Consider the following 12,493-nt stretch of genomic DNA (forward strand, 5'->3'; position numbering starts at 1 on the left):
TTACTTTCAAACGCAAAGAAAAAAAGTTTTTACAAATGTAGAGTCAGGTAGAGTTTGCAAAAGTCGTGTTTCTCGTCATGTACGCATCGGCGAGCCACGCAAGGACGTCCAGTAACATTAGCACAATCTATTAGAATCACATATTAGCCGAAAGTGAATAAAATGTTAATATTTTGCATCACTGTGGCGACAGACAGACATGGGCATGACATTGTTAAGCACACCGGTGATGTAGGTTGCTGCACTACAGGTAAGCGCGGCGTCGACAAAAAACGTCGGTCTCGCTCTGGCGCTATATATGTCGGTAGCCGTGCGACAGAGAGGGGGAGCTCGGTTACCGCGTCACTGAACAAACAAGGCTTAGCCTTCCGAGTCTGTGAGTAACACTCGGGTTGGAAGTTAGAGCCCGGCGCCATTGCTCTCGACGTACCCACACGGACGTGACTGTGTCTGCTTTTCGCTCGGATTTGTGCCCATCGATCGCTTTAGAACATCATTACTGCGCAGTGCAAGGTAAGGGAGTTCAATTATATAGTATAATCGGAAGCAGTGCGTCGGAAATCGCGGAGTGAGTGCAAATCTTTTGTGGGCCGAGCTTTCTCGCTTATTTATGCAAAGAATTTACTTAGGGCGGTGTGTGCAGGAGGCTCGCGCGGTGAGAGGCGCTGCCTCCGTCGCCTGCGCACCCTTCTAGTGAAATATTCTCTACCACGGCTCTAGTGTTATTTTAGTGGAGTGTATTGTGTTGAAGACTCAAAAGTGTCGTTACAACAAAGACGTTACGCGTTTGGTCCTTTGTGCGTCGAATGATTTCTACTCCTTGCGTCGGCGCACGTTAGGTAATCTTCATCGAGGTTAAATGCCTTATCTCGCTCTAAGTTTACTGTAAATACCTTTTGAATACAGTCACGGGTAGCATGCGTTTTCAAAGAAATGGAAACTCTGCATTGCATCACTATGTCTCTTATTTCTAAGTTTGTTTACATATTATTGAAAGAACCTTTATAAATATACATTTCTGCTGTAACCTTAAATTGTGACTAAATTTGTAACGAAATAAAATCATTTCTACGCACGTTGCAAACTAATATGTATCAATTAGCCTTAATAGAGTTCGATTACAAAATATTACGCGTCTGGTTATTGTAATAAGTACCTATAGTGTTTCATACAAAGTTTCAGCATACATATTATATATCTACATAGTATTACATTTCGAAAGTCATTCAAAAATGACTAATTTCATGAGTCATATACTCCAGTTTCAAAATTTCTTTCGCCCCATGTTTCAACTTCTATGGAATCTTCCTACCATATTATATGGTCATATGTCTATGTTAATATACTGAGTAAACGTTTCACACATATCGCTATCTTCGTTTTCAATTTATCTTATCATTGTCATTTGCTTTCAACAGGTACGAGTGTGTTTTGTTTTCAACGAGTTTTCACATTTTATTACTCTACAATTTTATGTTTCTCATAATAATTATTAGTACATTATATGAACCCTATTTTCAATCATCTGTCGCATTCTATTGGATGCCTTTGAAAAGAGATAGCATTAGTATTATTATATTCGTTAGAACTATGTCTGGACCACGGCAATAAGGTAGAGAAGATGTGTCACTATAGTACATGAACACAGTACTATAGTGACACATCTTCTCTACCGTAGTATACTATATACATGAAAATATTTTGTTTTCTACATCGTTCTGAAATTAGCAATCAGTCATACATCTAATAAGTACTTATTTACTATAGATCATTGCAATAAACTATAATAACATTAGTCATACCTCAATACACATCGATAAATATTTATTTATTTTAATAAAACTTGACTTTATTGCTAGACTGACTGAATTAGTTGTTCTGTTAGTAAACAGTACATAGTTTCCAATTGTGTACAAATTATAACTATACAAGGTGTAACAAAACTAAGCGACTTTAGGGTGTATACATATGTCTTCCTTATATTATAGAGTTCACTGTGAAAGTAGCAGTGCTGAAAATGCAATTTTTTTATGATTTGTATGGGCAAACGCCTCAGCGTCACGAGTTTCCCCATACAAAAGTGAAAAAAGTTACTCTTTCATTCAGCACCACTACTTTCCTACTACACAGCAAACTAGTATAATATAGGGAACCCGTACACACCCTAATGTATTATCACTTGTTACATCCTGTATAGTATATACTGGCTTTCTTTTCTTTTCTTAGCTTTATCGCTTATAACATCAGCTGTCCACTTCAGAGACAATCTTATAATTTTTCCAGATCTTTGTCTCTTATCAGGCATTTCATTTATCAAAGGTCATCAAACGCAGATGAAATCTTATGTATTGTTTACATTTTGTTTCAAATCAATACTTACTCGCTTTAAAACAAAAAAAATCTTTAGTTCGAAATTCGAATACAATTAAAAAAATTCTGCAAGTCATTTGACAAAAAATACTTTTACCTTTTATTTAAATTCGAATAGCATTCAAACATTATGAGCCTGTTTCACCACTTTCAGATAAGGTGCCCAATAGGGTATTCACAACTTTTTTGACTGATGCTCCATACTTGATCTGTCAAGTTAATTGTTGGATAGCCAATTCGTCACTTATCAGGAAGTGGTGAAACAGGCCCTTAAAATAATAATTAATTAAAAAAAATTGTGTTCTAACGTGAGGTTGCTGTATTAATTTGTAATTATCAGTAAGATAAAGATGGAGCACATTTTCAACAGCAAGATAGACTCAACTGAATTAGATTTTATTTGTATGCATAATGCTAGTTATCATAGTTTATTTAATATAGCAAAGTTTACGTTTTATATATATAACTATTCATATTTTCCTTTAAAATACAAGGAAGTGTATTAATACTGAAGAGTTCCTTGTTGGAAAATGGAATTTCCCATATAATATCGTTTATGCTAGTTATATTTTATTTTATTAGCTAGTAAAAAATAGTGAAAACACAAGAAAAATAACCAATAATAAACAAAAGTTATCAAACAATCAACGAAAAGTTTAATCTCTGTCTTTTAATCGTATTTACTATTTTGGTACTGAATTAATTTTGTCGCATTACTCAAAAGTCATATTTGATATTTTATGTTTGCATTTTGCAATGCTAAACATTTAACTTAATATTATTTTTATTCTGAAAGACTTACCAACAGTTCTGTATTCAAATAATAAATTGAAAACATTGACCTTAACAATCGTTGATTTGTGTCATTGTTCTTTAAAACTTTTTAAAGTATCAAGTATCAAAATTATTCAAAAACGGTTAAACGTGACCCCGATATTGATTCTATTTGAATTGAACCCATTCATTCTTTTATTTCGTTCGTTCATTCGGTCATCCATTCGACTGACTCTACATAATCGTGATTGTTTTACTTCCTGCGATCCCCCATAATATGTTTGAGCGCATTTTTGCAGGCTAACGAACTTTATTGTACACAATTGGTTATTATTGACAAAAGAATGAATGGAAATCGGTTCCACATTTTACATGCTATATATTATTTGGTAGTAGCAGGTAGACTACCGAGCTTAAACGTAATAGTGTAACTTTGTTTTTCTAAAAATAGTTCTTAATTTTTTACAGAATGCATGTACTTAATTATAACCGTACTACTAAATTTGGATACCAAATAATGTGCGCATTTCTTACCTCTATAGTCTCTACGCACAAACCGCTTAACCGATTTTTAGGAAATTTGATAAATAGATACTTCCATTCCCAGGGAAGGAAATAGGATAGTTTTTATAAGGGGGAAACGTTTGGTTTCTAGGCAATTTTCGATGCAACGTTTGTAGACAACATCTAGTAATGAATAGAAACACAATCAGTTCTTGCTTTGCTGTAGTTACTAGTTGTGTTAACATGGATTGGATACAGCAATAAAATACGTTTTGGTCTATTGAGATGTGATGTGGATTGCTATTGTTTTAATCTGAAGGTGACTTTGAATGATCCATCGATCGATGATCAGTATTAATCAAACCCAATTCAGTTCAACGACCAATTGATCAAAATCGTTTTGGCGCTCTATACTTTGATCGTTTTGAAAATTTCAAATTATTCCATGTGACAACTGACAATACCCATTTTTCAATAATTATCATATCATGCAAATAGAAGACTGTTTATGCGTTTTTTTTTCAGTTCAACTACCCGCTCTAGTTTCATAGAATTTATCACAGATATAGACTTAAGAATGTAACCTAAAACAAATGAATGAATGGCGGAAAATGTATCATTATTTCCTTTCAAACACATAATTCAAAGGTTGCCAAAAACTGACATAGCAATTATTTCTTGTCAGTTTTGTCAGTCATTGTATGTTCAACTGTGAAGGTCATTTCAGTCGATTATTTCTGTATGAGAATGGCTTGGAGCGGCGACCTAACGAATATTTTTACTTGTGTTATAAAATTCATAGAATTATTATAATGTTTTTTTTTTGTTTTTAATAATATACTTACATATTATTAAATGTAAGTTGTGAATGCTAATATACTAAAAGCTAAAGCTACAAATATTTTATTCCAATTTGTTTAAAATACTATCTCGAACGAAAAATTCGAATACTGTGACTTCTGACGAGTAAATTCTACAGTCGCAGAAAATTATAATATTATTATCTTTGCGGTGTATTACAATTTAGGTTATTGATAGAAATAAGCAATTACCTACTAATCAATTAACATAACTATCATCCTAATTTTGGCAATAGCTAGAAACTTCTAATACCAAAATGTTATCTTCATTACAGACATATTTTATTGCAGACTGTATTATTGTTTACAAAGAAATATAAAAATGGTATTTTCCTCTTAGCTACATTCATAATTCATAAGTTTTATTTATTGTAGTCTATTTTTAAAGAAACATGTTTAGAACCATTCAATTTGCGTAAACTGACAGACATGTAGCAAGACTCGACTGTACCTCCCATTTTGTTTGGGTCCATCCACATTCCACATGTTACGTATAACAGCTTAAGGCGCTGTTATACCAAACTAGACGTTCTGAGCGGCTTCTCCCGCTTAAATTAGATATTTCACAGACAAATTAGTCCACAAAAAATAGCCTATGATCCTTCACGTGGTCACTTATCTGTGCCAAATAACAGAACAATTGCTACAGTAGTTCGTGCGATAAGCCCTTTCAAATAATTTCCCCTGTTTTTTCCGCATTTTCTTCTATTTGTTCGCTCCTATTAGTCTAAGCGTGATAAAATATAGCATTTAGCCTTCCTCGATAAATGGGCTATCCAACACTGAAAGAAGTTTTGAAATTGGACCAGTAGCTCCTGAGATTAGCGCGTTCAAATAAGCCCTGTCAAATAATTTCCCGCCGTTTTTTCCACATTTTCCTCTATTTCTTTGCTCCTATTAGTCTTAGCGTGATAAATTATAGCCTATAGTCCTCGATAAATGAGCTATCTAACACTGAAAGAATTTTTCAAATCGGACCAGTAGTTCCTGAGATTAGCGCGTTCAAACAAACAAACTCTTCCGCTTTATAATAATAGTATAGATAAATATACAAGATGTGACAATAAAATTAATATATTATTATGTTAAAGACTAGATGAAGCCCGCAACCCCGTTGCGCCAAAATTCATTTATCGCGCAAGAACATACGCGCGTACATTTTTCCGGGACAAAAAGTATCCTGTGTCCTTTCACGGGACTCTAAGTATCTCCATGCCAAATTTCAGTCAGGAAAGTCAGTCAGCGGTTTGGGCGTGAAAAGGAGACAGACAGAGATCATACACTTTCGCAATTATAATATGATTAGTGTGAATATTAATAAAAAGGTTAACATAGAGGGGAAAATCTAAATTTTATGTAGCATCTACGAATAATGAAAACTAGTAGCATAATATCTTGTGGGTTTTTTCTTTTTTGAAACTTGGAAGCTTAAATGGACCATGTTTCACCAGGAACGAAAGTAGGTATCACTTAGCTATATAATATAGTCCTTGACTTTATGACGTATAGAGCGGTAAAGTTGGTGCACCAACAAACACTGCAGTGTTTTTTCTGTAACAGTAGAATGAACGTGATTATTTATATATTAATTGGATTTGTCAATAAACATTGACGTGTTTTGAATAAGTAGATATCGCTTATACATTATAACATACCCCTCAGTGCCTTATCACACTGGCGATTAGCGAGCGTTTTGAAAGCAATGCGACTGCGCAGCGCACACGTCGCGACAGCACAGCGTCGTCGCGGCGCTGCGTGGACGCCATTTTGTACACTCGTCTACACACATTATTATAATATATAGTAGTCAGTAGACTCGTCTAGGGAGTGACGTCAGAATCCATTTTGCTGCTGAGTGTCCAAAACGCCGAAGGCAAGCTGTGCGCTGCGCAGTCGCGTCGCTTTCAAATCGTTTGCTAATCGCCAGTGTGATAAAGCCCTAAATATCTTAAGCTTTTCCAGAGTCAGTGTGTTTCGAAGACCGTTTATCCAAGACTTGGAAGTTTTGAGGACTTGAAAGCTCCTCTGGTAAAATACACCACAATACCAGAGGAATTGTGAGTATAGGGCGCACACACTCCTTATGTTATTGAGGAGCTAGTGGTAAAGATCGTTAATCATGGATTTATAAAATTTTAATTTCCAGAAATTTAAAACTCCTGGTAGAATAATATGGTAACCAAATAATTGCAAATAAACGTTTTTATTTTAATCAATGGATGCCCTAATGGTGGAAAAACATAATAAAACCAAAAGGACGACCTCTGTGGCTCAATTGGTTGAGTGTGTGGCAGCTCAATCCGGGGGTCGCGGGTTTGAATCCTGCCGACGGAACAAAAAGTTTTGAATGTTGCCGGGTCTGGATGTGTATTAAATATGTGTATGATATAATAAATGTACGCGGACGATCGTAAACTGTACAGACTCGTGTCCTCTTATGCTGATAGTCTTCTTCTGCAACATGACCTTGACTCCTTAAGTCGTTGGTGCGCTCTTAATGGCATGGCCTTAAACCCTAAAAAATGTGTCTACATCAGGTTCACTAAGAAACGCCAACCCCACGCGTCCTGTTATCACATAGAGGGTACGAAATTGGACGAGGTAAACGAGGTTCGAGATCAAGGCGTTGTGTTGGATGGCAAGCTGAAATTCAATAACCACATCAACGTTAACAAATATTTTAGTATGCTAGGTTTCACTAAGCGAAACACAATAGGTTTCAAACCAGCTACAAAAATACTGCTCTTTAACTGTATGGAGTCCTTCCTATTCTCAACCATCTCAGAGAATTGAAAAAATTCAAAGACACTTCACCAGACATATATTTAATACTTTTATATATCTTTATATAATATATTTTATATAATACATCAGACAGAGACATTTCACATAGGAGTCCATACGAGCAGCGCCTAAATTTCTACAAGATTATACCACTGAGTGTTCGGAGAAAAATCCACGATCTTGCCATGCTCTACAAAATTTTGAATGGAAAGGTGTCTTGCTGTGATCTTCTGGAACTGTTTTCACTGTCTGCCCCTTATAATCGACCACGACACCCTATAACTAAAATCTTGCGTGGGCCACCTTGGAGAACAAACGTGGGGAAGCATGCCCCACCACAGCGTATGTGTGACTTATACAGCTACACATGTGCAAAGGACAATAGTGTCGACATTTTTCATGACAACTTTAATGTTTTCATAAAAAAAGTCCTAAAGTGCTTTGAGTTACCCACCAATAATTAATTTAATATCCCGTACATAAGAGATATTCTTAAATCAATTAAAGAATTAATCAATGTAATATAATATAAAATTGTTGTTGTATATTTGAATAATTTGTTTACATAATATTATTACCTGAATCAATTTTGTGTTGCTCTTAAAATGTTATTAATAATATGTAATTCGATCAGATTTTAAATTGTAATTTATTTCTAATCTATGTTCATAATATAATTTATAATTGTTTTTAAATACTATTTAATGTAATTTTGCATGTTGTTGTTAACACTATACTAATGAATGTTGTGTTGCCTATAAAGGTGTGTGCATCAGGCATTGAAGACTCTAGTACTACACTATCAACTGTAATTTTTTAAATGCATATGCTGTTGGTAACCATAATAAATAAATAAATAAATAAAAATCTTAAATATATGTATAGTATAAAAGTATTAAATATATTTCCGTTGTCTGGTACCCGTAACACAAGTCCTTTAGGTACTTAGCACGGGGCCAGACTAACGTGGTGTGAAACGTCCATAGATATTTAAAAAAATATCTCGATTCGCCAATCACACGTAGCAATCGCATTGGCCGTGCAACCAGGCACATCTTTCGATCGATCCAATACTCGGTAACCTTGCTGCGGCTGCTTTACAGATAATTACCGACATGCTATGTGAATGACGGACGGACAGACTGCATGATTGCGGGAAGAAATTATAGTAGATGTTGCGCAGAAATTCGTTTGTACTCTTTTTGGTGATAAACACTATCTATATCTTTTGACGGGATTTTTTTTAACACCTATAATTGAAATTGGTTCAGCGGCTTAAGGCCATCCCCCGAGCAAACGACCTTGATCATACATTTGACCGTTGCTCCTAAAAATCCTATTTTTTTACCTATCTTAGTTAAAAATTGACATAAAAAATGTAAATACTAGGGATATGCTAAAAGTGGGCTTGAATTTTAATAAATTGGTATTACTTTAGGAGCTAAGTACTAATATCATGAGTATAATGAACAAAAATAGTAAATTAATAACGGTGAAAGAAATGTTAATATACTGCAGATTATTGCTGTATTCTTATTATATTTTTGTAGTTTTTAAATTATGAGTTATTAAGACTCTAAATACGGTAAATTACGGCATCTCCGTGGGGGGAGCGCCTTAAGCGTGAAGATTGAAGAGGTAAACAGATATACAGAAATGTCATAATATTAGTATACAGTAACTAATCTTTATAATAAATATAACTTAACAGTTTCAACTGGTTGATGCCAAAAATTTAAAAAGCTTAATTTAGATGGAACTACGCATTTTAATAGTTCAGTAAAATAAATCCTTATATTCGTATTTTATTGAAAAGCTTGCAAAGTTTTTCCTTTGTCAATTATTCTTTGACACTTGGCAGTTTCTTCTAGAATAGTCCATAATTAGGCATATCGTAATTAAACTCTACGACCTTAAAAAATACAACTGCTGGACGGAGCTAGCATCTGCGGTCGGCAAAAACTTACCGTGGCCGCCTGCCTTTCTAATATGTTGTTTTATATTCTTGTTTAATGAGTATTTTCGAACTGGCAACACCTTTCCTTCACTTTTTTGAACTCCCAGGGAGGCGGGATTTTCATAGGGCACATGACCTCCTCCAAAATCTATACGGGGTGTAACAATTACTTTTTCCAAAATTTCCTTTGCCCTTACCAAAGTTATATTTCTCTTAACTTTACGATTTACATTAATTGCATAATATTATGCAATATCACAAAATAAGCCACACAGATGGCGAACCTGCGTAATAAGATCGGGTTATATCAAGTCCAACCGACTGGTCAGAACAGAAGTCAGAACCCATAACTAATTTGATATTATCCGACCAAATAACATAGGTACTTACTGTTACTAACTTACTGGTACTTATTTCTGTGATGATTGTTCTCGGAAAATGCTTTATGAAAATTACGCTCACCTTGTTGTGCACAATGTTTTATCTTTTCCTGATAACCTGAATAACTTATCACAAGCGGTGCGAATATTAATTATTATATTATGTATACAACTATAATATAGTTTTAGTATCATATAATATTATACTGGTTAACTATAGTTTAGAATTAATATCATAATATCATTATTATTATTTGTTGAACATCGTTAAACCATTTGAAAATTAATAACTCCCACACCGGTTTCGGTGACGGTGGCCGGCTTCATTGAAATCAGGCTAGGTACGCAGGAGTAATTTTATAGTGCCCATGTGTGTGCGCAGTAAACAAGAGCACTCTCTATTCCTTTTACTCTTATAACACAGTGGGACGGAAGACCGACACGACTGGCGAGAGATCAGGCGCAGGACCGACTTTTTACATGCCCATCCTACGCATGGATCATCTTACTTGTCAGACAATCAGGTGATCAGCCTGCATTGTCTCACCAAACTTGGAAATAACATGTTTCCAACGCGAACCCACGACCTCGGAGGTCGTGGGTTCGATTCCCGCATGTCCGATTGTCAAGAGCCACGCTGTAAACCACGCACGCAAAAACCACTGAGGCGTCTATTTGGAAATTGGGATAGGTGTCGACGTGCATAGATATGGTACACACAAAACTTAAAGCAAGAAAAAGTTGCGTCCTGCAAATTCTAAATGGTCCTAAACTGGGACCTTTTGGAAAATCGAAATTTTTCATCTACAAGCCATGTCATAATAAATGTGCAGTTGGTCGCTTTTACTATTAAAATATTTTCCTGTCGAAACGTCGTGGGCCTCTCCTATAAGTTTTGAAATATTTGTACTAACAATAATAATAGTTGATTGAGAGTTGTCTAACGATTAATTAGTTCTAATCAGTCAATTCCATATTCAAAATCGGTTAGAAGGCCACGCTAATATAGTCTAACATCTGTGGGCTAAATTCGTCATACAACACCATTCAGTCTCGTTTTACCTCGGAGTTTCTTCGAAATTCATCCTTATAACGCAAGCATTACGGTCTTTAAGGAGGTGAGATATGATGTATACTTGTACTATTATATATTCTGTGGTATAGCTAACCGAACTCGAGTCTTATCAGAGGAATGTGTATCGCAAACAGTGGGGTACTGAAAACAAGTAGTTATGTATTTGTGTACCGTCTCGAAGGTATTTAGTAATGAGTTCATTATATGAGTATCACTTATTATAAAAACACAGTCGGTTTCCGCCACCGACCACACTTACCATTTCGTTTTCTTGTGTCTCGAAAACAAATAATAGAAATAGTTACTTACAGGTGAAATGTTATCCCATCTTTCGAGTTTCGACATATTTGACGTGGTGCTTTTTTTACCGCACCATTTAATGCTACATTGAGGCATTTTGTTTTTTTTTTTTCACAAAAAACTAAGCGTCGGCACAGGTCACAGTAGTGGTCAACACTGAGTATTTCCGCCTTCATGGCCGATCTTTACCTCAGAACTGTAAGACTGATGTGTTGACAGAAGTCATTCGCCTGTGATAAGGTACATATCTAGTGGTTGTGTGGTCGGTGGTTTCCGCTATCTGTCCAAGACAAAGTAACATTTAGGGCCTGTTTCACCACTTCCTGATAAAGTGCCGGATAGGCTATCCACCACTTAACAGATAGACAGAGGCGGCGCGGCGTCAGGGGTAGGCGACGTGGGCGACCGCCCACGGCCTCGCAGTCCAAGGGGCCTTGCGCCTGAGGTTTTTATAGGATTTACAAGTATTGATAGGTACTCATAATTATTGTAATATAAAAAAAAATAGCATAAAATCTCAAAAATATTCCGTCTTGTTGAGTCAGGGGGCCTCGTAAAACATATTACCTTACCCACATCAAAATTTGATCTTGCGCCGCTACTGCAGATAGAGTATGGAGAAATAAGTTGTGGAACAGGCCCTTAAACTCTTAGTAGTTATTTTACTAAGTTACGACTTATGTCTAAGTACTATGTAGTTACATTTTCTGTCTCAGCAAATATTAGTCCGCACTCAGAGACGATATTATAACGATGAGTTGAGTTTCGGAAGAGTTGAACAGAAAATGTATAGAGTTGTTAAAATCTTCATTCAATTAAAGTAACGTACCTAATTATTTAAACTTTCTGAGTTCGACCGTTAAGGAGCCACTTTAGAATAGTCCATAACTGGTATTCAGTAGGACTGTAATAATGAAAGTATTATCCTGAATCCTAACAAAAACATTGTTTTATGTGAAACTAAATGACGCGGGCGCCCGCGACTCCATTGCGCCAAACGACACCGTACATTTTCCGGGATAAAAAGTATTCTATGTCATTACCCTGGACTCAAAGTAGCTCCATAAAAAAAAATTCAGCAAATTCAACGGTTTGGACGTGAAGAGGTAAAAGACACAGACACACTTTCGCATATTTTATTATATTAGTACTAGCTGTCCCGGCAAACATTGTTTTGCAATATAAAGTATTTCGCTGATATTATTTTATTGAAGTGATGTATTTTTTATTGAAATAATTATGTTTGGCACCATGGCAACGTCCATCGCTATCCCGTCGCACAAACAATGGTCGCCGTCAGTCTCGAGTTGTAATAATTTACTATTATTTATTCAACAAACGCATATATCAATATAAAAAGTAGCCAGCAGCCCATTCTCAGACCTACTGAGTATGCATATAAAATTTGGTAAAAATCAGTAAAGCCGTTTCGGAGGAGTACGGTAACTAATATTGTGACACGAGAATTTTATATATAAGATTTGTATGG

At 35.5% G+C, this 12,493-nt stretch overlaps 1 protein-coding gene across 2 annotated transcripts in view; it reads left to right on the forward strand.

Annotated features, from left to right (window-relative positions):
* The first annotated feature begins 372 nt into the window (after nucleotides 1-372).
* LOC121730385 (toll-like receptor Tollo) overlaps nucleotides 373-12,493 on the forward strand; it is a 56,622-nt gene continuing 44,501 nt past the window's right edge. For both annotated transcript variants that reach the window (XM_042119407.1, XM_042119408.1), the window contains exon 1: nucleotides 373-513. The gene's annotated coding sequence lies outside the window, so the exon portion shown is untranslated. The remainder of the gene's footprint in view (nucleotides 514-12,493) is intronic.

The sequence above is a fragment of the Aricia agestis genome, chromosome 9 (genome assembly GCF_905147365.1).
Source record: "Aricia agestis chromosome 9, ilAriAges1.1, whole genome shotgun sequence".
Taxonomy (NCBI): Eukaryota; Metazoa; Arthropoda; class Insecta; order Lepidoptera; family Lycaenidae; genus Aricia; species Aricia agestis.